Below are 8,883 nucleotides of genomic sequence, written 5' to 3'. Positions count from 1 at the left end.
CATATATATAATAGTGATCATGTACGGGGATTCTTACCTTTACCAGTGACTGATCCAAGCACAGAAATCAATGTTCTTCTTTGATTTATGAATTTCTTTAACAAAATATTTCACTCGATATCATATGCAGACAATCATCTCTTCATGATCCTGATCAATATAAAAATCATATATGGAGAAATTATCGATAATTGACCCTAATAACACTGATCGAGGATCTCTCTTAGGATTAACCAAAATTAGGATTTACCTAAGTATCTGGATCCTCCACTGATTCATAAGACTTCTAGAGAAAGAAAATCCATGAAGAGAGAAAAAAATTTAGAGAGAGAAAGTAGAGAGAGAAATTTTCGTATCCTTCAGATGAGGCAGTCATGGTCGAGATCATCAGAGGTCCTATCAGGGTGACTTAAAATGAATCAAGTATTACAATTTTGAATAGGATCAGCTGGGATCAGATCTACCGCATGAATTTCGAAGCAATCTCAAATCATCTTATTTTCATCTTCAAGTTTATTCTAGGGTTCATGATGCAATCAGAGAGGAAGAAAAGATCCTAGAGAGATAAAATCTGTAAAGAGAGAGAAAAGTCTAGAGAGAGAATCTAGAGAGAGAAAATGTAGAGAGAGAAGGTAGAGAGAGGAGAGAGAAAAGAGAGAGAAAGAAGAGAGAAAGGAGAAAGAGGAAAATTCTCTCCTTCTTCTTCTTATTTTATTTTATTTTTTTATTTTTCTCTTTCTCTTTTTTTTTTCTTTTTTTTTCTTTTTCCTTTTTCTTTTCTTTTTCTTTTTCCTTTTTCTTTTCTTTTCTTTTCTTCTTCTTCTTTTCTTTTCTTCTCGCGGCCTCCCTTGGCTGAAACAGGGGAAGACCGTGAGGTCCCCCCCCTCGGTGGCTCGGGCTCCGACGGCTTGGCCGGAGATCCGGCAATGACGGCGATGGGGTTCGACCGGCAGCGAAGAGGAGAACGGCGGCAAAATCAAGAAAAAATTCAGAAAACAGGGGATTTCTTATTCATGGATTTTCCGGCGATCCTGACGGCCGGCAAGGGTGTGCAAGCCACGGAAAGAAGGGGAAGGAAGAGGGGAAAGAGGAGAAGGGCTTACCTCCGACTCCGGTGAGGTCTCCGGTGAGTATTTGAGATGAAACGATGAGGACATCTGCGGCTTCAACGAAAAAATTTTAGAAAAATAAAAAAAAAATTCGGTGCTTGTCGTGACCAACCTTAGAGGAAAGGAGGGGGTTTTATAGGGTGTAGGGGAGGTCGAATCCACCTCGGATTCGACCTCTCCACCGGTGATTTGGGTGGAAGAAGACTCCCAGCGGGAGTCTTCTTCATTCCTTTTTTTTTTTTTGCATGGCTTTGGGCTTTTTGGGCTGATTTGGGCTGGGGTGTTACATTCTCTCCCCGTTCAAATAATTTCATCCTCAAAATTAGGTTATGTCGTTCGAGATACCTATTTCAAAGTATACATGCTTCATGTCATTCTCAAGCTTACGATAATGTCATATATATTATTTATTTCTCATGATCTTGTTATAACAAAATTATTTGAAATTTCAAATTCATCTCCTCTTATTGATTTTTCAACTTTTTCGAAGAACCGTAATATTTTAGACTTGTATTAATATACCACCGTTATTTGTCTAATATATTTCACTCGAAATTCATAATTATCTCAGACTACCCTTGATAGAAAATAAATAATGGTCAAACATCGGGCACTCTTCACAATCATCGATTTCTTTCTTCACTTGATCTTCCAACAAATTTTATATATAGACTCTTATCTTAAGAAAAATCTCAATCTTCTATATCAGTTCGAGTAACAATATTAAATTATAAAAATATGAGATCTATGTTAGGACTTTCTAAGTTTGAACTAATACCAGAACTATCAAGCTGTTAATAAACTTGAGATATCTAAAATTTCTTGGTATTATCTATAATGAAGCAACCTACTGACAAAAATTATTCGACTATGATCAGATTAGATCAAAATTTATAGTATCCTTTCATTATCAATAAAATCCTTCCTTATTTGCAACTAATGTATTCCATCATAACTTTTGATTTAAAGGATTAATATTTTTAATCAATTCAGACCATCACGCTTTTGCTGCGCACTCTGATCTCAACTTACCAAATTATATAAGTCTATCAAAGATAAAATATCCTTATATGTTAGATCAATCCAGAATAGATCTAACCTTCAAATTTCATATAAGACTTAGGGCAAAATTTTAAGTTTCTTTATCTTTACTACCTTCGGGTATAGCATATTAAATCTTGATCCACTTTCTATGTTTGAAATTATTGTATAAGTTTCATCACTCTTCAAGAATCCAACATATCTAGAATTAATTGGAGTTAATCTTAGATTTACCTTACAATCATTTAGATAATTTCTAAATCAATCTTCCTTTTTAAAAGAATTAATTCTAACTTGACGAACTAAAAGAACTCAAGCCAACATCCTTATGAGTAGAATCAACTTGATTATTTCTTATAGAGCTCTCTTCATCACAACCCTTAATATTAATCAATAAATCCATACAAAATCTTGTCCCTTGTATAAGTCATTCAAAATTTAACACTAACAAGATGTCTTAGTTCAATTTAAAAAAAAATATATAAACTTTGACTTGAATAATTAATACACTTCACCATCTTCAACAAAAAAATTAATCCACAGATAGTAATTCGAATTATTAAAGATTTCATCATAACCTGTATATCATACTCTGATAAAATATTTTTTTTTTCTTTAAATTAACAACAATATCCAAATACTTTTGATCCACTTAGAAAAATAAACTTTTAACTTGAGATTCAATGCAACTTGAAAGATCAAAGAATCCTATTCAGAATATGATATTTTGAGTAACCAAAGATTTCACCAAGATGTGTATCTCATATTCTCATAATAAAATTCAAGTATATATATATATATATATTTATCTAAGATTTAGTTTCATATATGATCCTCTTACAGGTTCAATGCTCAAGAATATTCCTCTCTCATATGATGAAATTTCTTTTTAGACCATACCCTAATTAACTTTCTTTGATAAATCCAAAATTCATAATGCTCAGATAATTATCATCAAAATTAAAAAAAATTATTATGATCTTCAATCATATAAGTTTTACATTCCAAAATCCTCTAGTATACTCAACATATCTTATCAATACCTCCCACTTTATTTCAAGGTTAACTCTTTCATACTTAGGTCAACCTTACTAATTTAAATCTAAGATATAACTCGTCAATTTTATTATAGACATCATATACCACTTATACATAAAGTTTCATCATAGTATTTATTGATTCAAAATCCAAATATTGATTCCTTTCTTTTATGTCAATCATGTTCCTTATGATCATAACCTAGGTTTAAATATCACTAAAGTCATAATTTTAAATAATTATAACCTTAAGCTTAAATACTACTTAAATCATAATTTCTAGTAATCATAACCTAAACTCTAATATCATTATATTACATCCTTAATGATCATAATCTTAAACTCTAATATTATCTATCATACTCTATCAATTATAATCTCAAGTTTTGATATCATTTATATGACAATCCCTAGTGACCTTAAACTTTCTGTCATATCCTAATCACTTGTATCATTGTCTCCAAATAAACGTAACCTAAGCTCTAAGCTCAGATGCCACTCTGTCACATCCTACTGATCTTACATAAAGTTTTAATATCTCTTCATAATCTCTAGTGATCTTAAACCTAAGCTTTGATATTATTCTATCTCATCCTATTCATTTATATCGTAATCTCCAATGATCATAACCTAAGCTCTAATATCACTCTGTAATATTCTAATCACTTATATCATAATTCTTAATGATCATAACCTATGCTCTGATACCACTTTGTCACGCCCCGAACCCAACACCCAGGTCGGATACGTGATGGCCGCACACTCCTTAGAGCAAGCCCTAAAGAATATGCAAGGCCAAATTAAATCATTACAATCTTAACAACCATAATATTTAATTTCAATAATAATTCATAGAACTTGCATAATTACAATTAACATTTCTTCAATCCTCTAATCAAGTATCAACGGTACTCTATCTATGCATCCGCTCACTCACAAATCCATACCATAGCCAACTATAGACATCCTATAACTCTGAGAAGAAAAGAAAGATAAAGGGGTGTGAGCTTTACAGCCCAGTAAGAATTACCATATCACACCAATATAATAATATAATTTAAAAATGAAGATAAGCAATAACACATAAAAGCCGATGTTCAATGTCCAGAATACTGCAAATATTTGTAGATTATTTGTTTTATCAAAAGAGATGCATCATTATATATTAAATAAGTGAAACAATTTTATTCAATCATTGTTTCATGTCTTATCTTTCCATTTTCTTCTATTATCACATCTTTAATCTTTTTCTTTTTGGCTTTAGCTTTGGACTACCAGTATCATACGACGATCTTTTATTCGGATCGATTTCTGTGATCTTCCTCGGATCGAAATAGTTATGATCTTTCTCGGATCAAAATGGCCATGATCTTTCTTGGATCAAATCATTCACTTAAAAAGCCTTTCAAGGCTGTCCCAGGATGAGCTCCTGGCCGGCTGTCCCACGTACGAAAGCCCGTGAGAGGCTGTCCCAGGCATAAGCTCCTGGCGGGCTGTCCCAGGCATGAGCTCCTGGCCGGCTGATCCACCTGTAAGCCAGTGGGGGCTGTCCCAGACATAAGCTCCTGACGGACTGTTCCACATGATAAGACTAGTCCATACCATATATCTCTTTCTTTTCATTTAATCATTATGTGTTGATTTCATCAAATCAATTCTGACTTGCATTATGATCAATTCAGATATGTCATATCCATATAATCATGCCATCAATCTCTGATACATATATATTGACATAACATACTCATGCTCAAAATCAAATAACAGTATCTCAGGTATAATAAATTCATCGATCTCAAATCCGACGATGCAAGACCCACGATGCAAGACCAACAGTAAAATAGCATATATATAATAGTGATCATGTACAGGGATTCTTACCTTTACCAGTGACTGATCCAAGCACAGAAATCAATATTCTTCTTTGATTTATGAATTTTTTTAACAAAATATTCCACTCGATATCATATGCAGACAATCATCTCTTCATGATCCTGATCAATATAAAAATCATATATGGAGAAATTATCGATAATTGATCCTAATAACACAGATCGAGGATCTCTCTTAGGATTAATCAAAATTAGGATTTACCTAAGTATCTGGATCCTCCACTGATTCATAAGACTTCTAGAGAGAGAAAATCCATGAAGAAAGAGAAAATTCTAGAGAGAGAAAGTAGAGAGAGAAAGTGGAGAGAGAAATTTCATATCCTTCAGATGAGGAAGTCATGGTCGAGATCATCAGAGGTCCTATCAGGGTGACTTAAAATGAATCAAGTGTTACAATTTTGAATAGGATCAGCTGGGATCAGATCTACCGCACGAATTTCGGAGCAATCTCAAATCATCTTATTTTCATCTTCAAGTTTATTCTAGGGTTCATGATGCAATCAGAGAGGAAGAAAAGATCCTAGAGAGATAAAATCCATAAAGAGAGAGAAAAGTCTAGAGAGAGAATCTAGAGAGAGAAAATGTAGAGAGAGAAGGTAGAGAGAGGAGAGAGAAAAGAGAGAGAAAGAAGAGAGAAAGAAGAGAGAGGAAAATTCTCTCCTTCTTCTTCTTATTTTATTTTATTTTTTTATTTTTCTCTTTCTCTTTTTCTTTTCTTTTTTTTTCTTTTTCCTTTTTCTTTTCTTTTTCTTTTTCTTTTCTTTTCTTTTCTTCTTCTTCTTCTTTTCTTTTCTTCCCGCGGCCTCCCTTGGCTGAAACAGGGGAAGACCGTGAGGTCCCCCCCCTCGGTGGCTCGGGCTCCGACGGCTTGGCCGGAGATTCGGCAACGATGGCGATGGGTTCGGCCGGCAGCGAAGAGGAGAACGGCGGCAAAATCAAGGAAAAATTCAGAAAACAGGAGATTTCTTGTTCATGGATTTTCCGACGATCCTGACGGCTAGCAAAGGTGTGCGAGCCACGGAAAGAAGGGGAAGGAAGAGGGAAAAGAGAAGGGCTTACCTCCGACTCCGATGAGGTCTCCGGTGAGTATTTGAGATGAACACGATGAGGACATCTGCGGCTTCAACGGAAAAATTTTAGAAAAATAAAAAAAAAAATTCGGTGCTTGTCGTGACCAACCTTAGAGGGAAGGAGAGGGGGTTTTATAGGGTGTAGGGGAGGTCGAATCCACCTCGGATTCGACCTCTCCACCGGTGATTTGGGTGGAAGAAGACTCCCAGCGGGAGTCTTCTTCATTCCATTTTTCTTTTTTTTCTTTTTTTTTTTTGCATGGCTTTGGGCTTTTTGGGCTGATTTGGTCCGGGGTGTTACACATACGCCCCAAACACTTGCCAAAAATATTGGAGATTCTGATTTGATGCTTGCAACAACTACTTCTCCCAACAAAATCTCACCAACTAATCCATATAAATTACCAACTAACTCTCCCTTTGCCACCATCATGATTCCCTTCACCACTTTTAACTGACAATTCTCGCCAATGAACTTCAAACCTTGTTGAGCAGACTTTTCCAATGACAGGAGGCTTTTTCAGAGTGCTGGAACATGTTTGACATCTGCAATAGTGCGAACACAACCATCAAACATCTTAATTTTCACATCTCCAACTCTCACTATTTCACAAGCACCATTGTCTCCCATGTAGATAACACCACCATTAATCGATCTATAAGTGTGGAACCACTCTCGATGAGGAGTCATATGGAAAGATGTGCCAAAATTAAGGATCCATTGATTTAGAATTTCTACTCTATCCAATGCAGACAAGACATCTCCAACCTCATACACAATAAAACTCTCTACAATATTGCCTTGAAAATTTTCTAACTCGGACTTTGAATTTTCACCGCTACCCTTTCTCAGTCTGCAGCCCTTTCTTAGATGGCCTGACTTTCTATATCGCAGCATCTTACTTGCTTCTTTCCCTTTGACTTGGATCTTGATTTTGATCTTTGACTATTATCTCTCTCAGTAGATCTACCCTGCACAACCATCGCATCACCCGTCAGACCAGGACTTGATTTTCTTCTAAGTTATTTGGTAAGAAGCGAAGCGATCACGGAATCCATGTTCAAATATGATGAAAGACTAAAACTTATAATCAAATTATCCTAAGAATCCGACGTAGAACAAAGAAGAATGCTGACTCTTTCTTCATCTTCAATTTTGACACTAACGACCACCAATTTGCTGATAAGGGAGTTAAATTGATTAAGGTGTTCTTGTACTGATGCCCCATCTTGCATCTTCAGATTGTACAACTGTCGTCGTAAGAAAATCTTATTCACCAAAGACTTACCCTCATAGATATTCTTCAATTTAGCTTACAATCCTTTCGCGATTGTCCCAGATTGATGTTAAATAACATCGAATCATCCAAAGTAAGGAGAAGATTTGCCAATGCCAATTCATCTTTCTCTGCAAACTGTTTCTCTATCATCCCTTCTGGCTTTTTGTCTAAGATTGTAACAGCACAACAGTCCTTCACCGACATCGCATGCATCTTCAGCTTCCATAGTGCAAAGTTTGTGCCATCAAACCAAGGGATCTCAAACTTAATTGTGTTTTTTCTCGCTATTTCAGATTGTACTGCAAGATTAAACTGTTGTGCACGACTTCGGCTCTGATACCAATTGATACGAAAACAATGTGACGTGTAACAGTTCAAAAAATACCATAGTAAATTAAAAAATATGGAAAGAAGAAAGAACATAACACATCGAGAAATTACGTGGTTTGACATGTTGGCCTACGTCTACGAGCAAGACCTCCATAGTTTTCTTATTGATTTTTGGTGGCGTATCAAGAGAGAAAAGGATTACAAGAGAGCACTCTATTTTTTTTTTCTCTATCTCATGTGGCTACAGGCCAAGCCGCCACATATCAACCCCCAAAAAAATAAAAAATCCTAACCACGTGCTTCACCAACACGTGTATATCACGTGTGCAACACAAGAAACCCAAGAATCTTTTACAGGATTCGCAAGGGGAAAAAAATATCCAAGATGGAGAAAAATCTACCAATTTGCCATCAAGAAATATACAAAAGAGATCAAGAATGTAACTTTCACGAAAAAAATATATAAAGGGAAAGAGAGGCGACTCACAGAGTCATCGGCGACAGGCGAGAGATCCTGTAGGTGGCTTGGAAGTTGGAAAGGCGTTCTTTGCAGCCGACGTTGACGTTGACTGGGCTCCCTCCAATTTTCCACATATTTTCGCTTGCAGATCTTCTCCAAGATAGAATTTATAATAATGTTTGGGAAGAAAACCAGAATTTTTGTTAGTAAAAAAGAAAAGAGACACCGTGGGACACAAGAAGACGAGAAACGGCGAGTCATGTAGCTGTTGGAATTTAGATAGATGTCTATAGATTGAAATGTCTAAAATAGCCTTAGACCTTTCTTGAATTAGAACCCAGCTTAAAAATGGAGAGACTAGCACGCCAATAGGGTAAAATTGATATTAATTGCTGTTTAGAAAATAATTTTGACATCTATTTACTCATGCCAAGCAATAACTAGTGATATATACTATAATTTATTGGACATCTCGTTCAAAAATTAATTATATATTTTGAGTTGCTAATGAAGTGGGGTTCCATGGTTGGCAACACTCATTTCATAGAGAGTTAGAACATAGCATCTTTATTATATTTTTTATTGAGTATCAAATTTTCTTTTTAAGTCATCAAGGATTTTACTATTTCAATCAACAACATAAGTATATCTTTTATTTATTTTT

This window comes from Elaeis guineensis, chromosome 4 (genome assembly GCF_000442705.2).
Source record: "Elaeis guineensis isolate ETL-2024a chromosome 4, EG11, whole genome shotgun sequence".
Taxonomy (NCBI): domain Eukaryota; kingdom Viridiplantae; phylum Streptophyta; class Magnoliopsida; order Arecales; family Arecaceae; genus Elaeis; species Elaeis guineensis.
Note: the sequence above shows the minus strand (reverse complement) of the source record.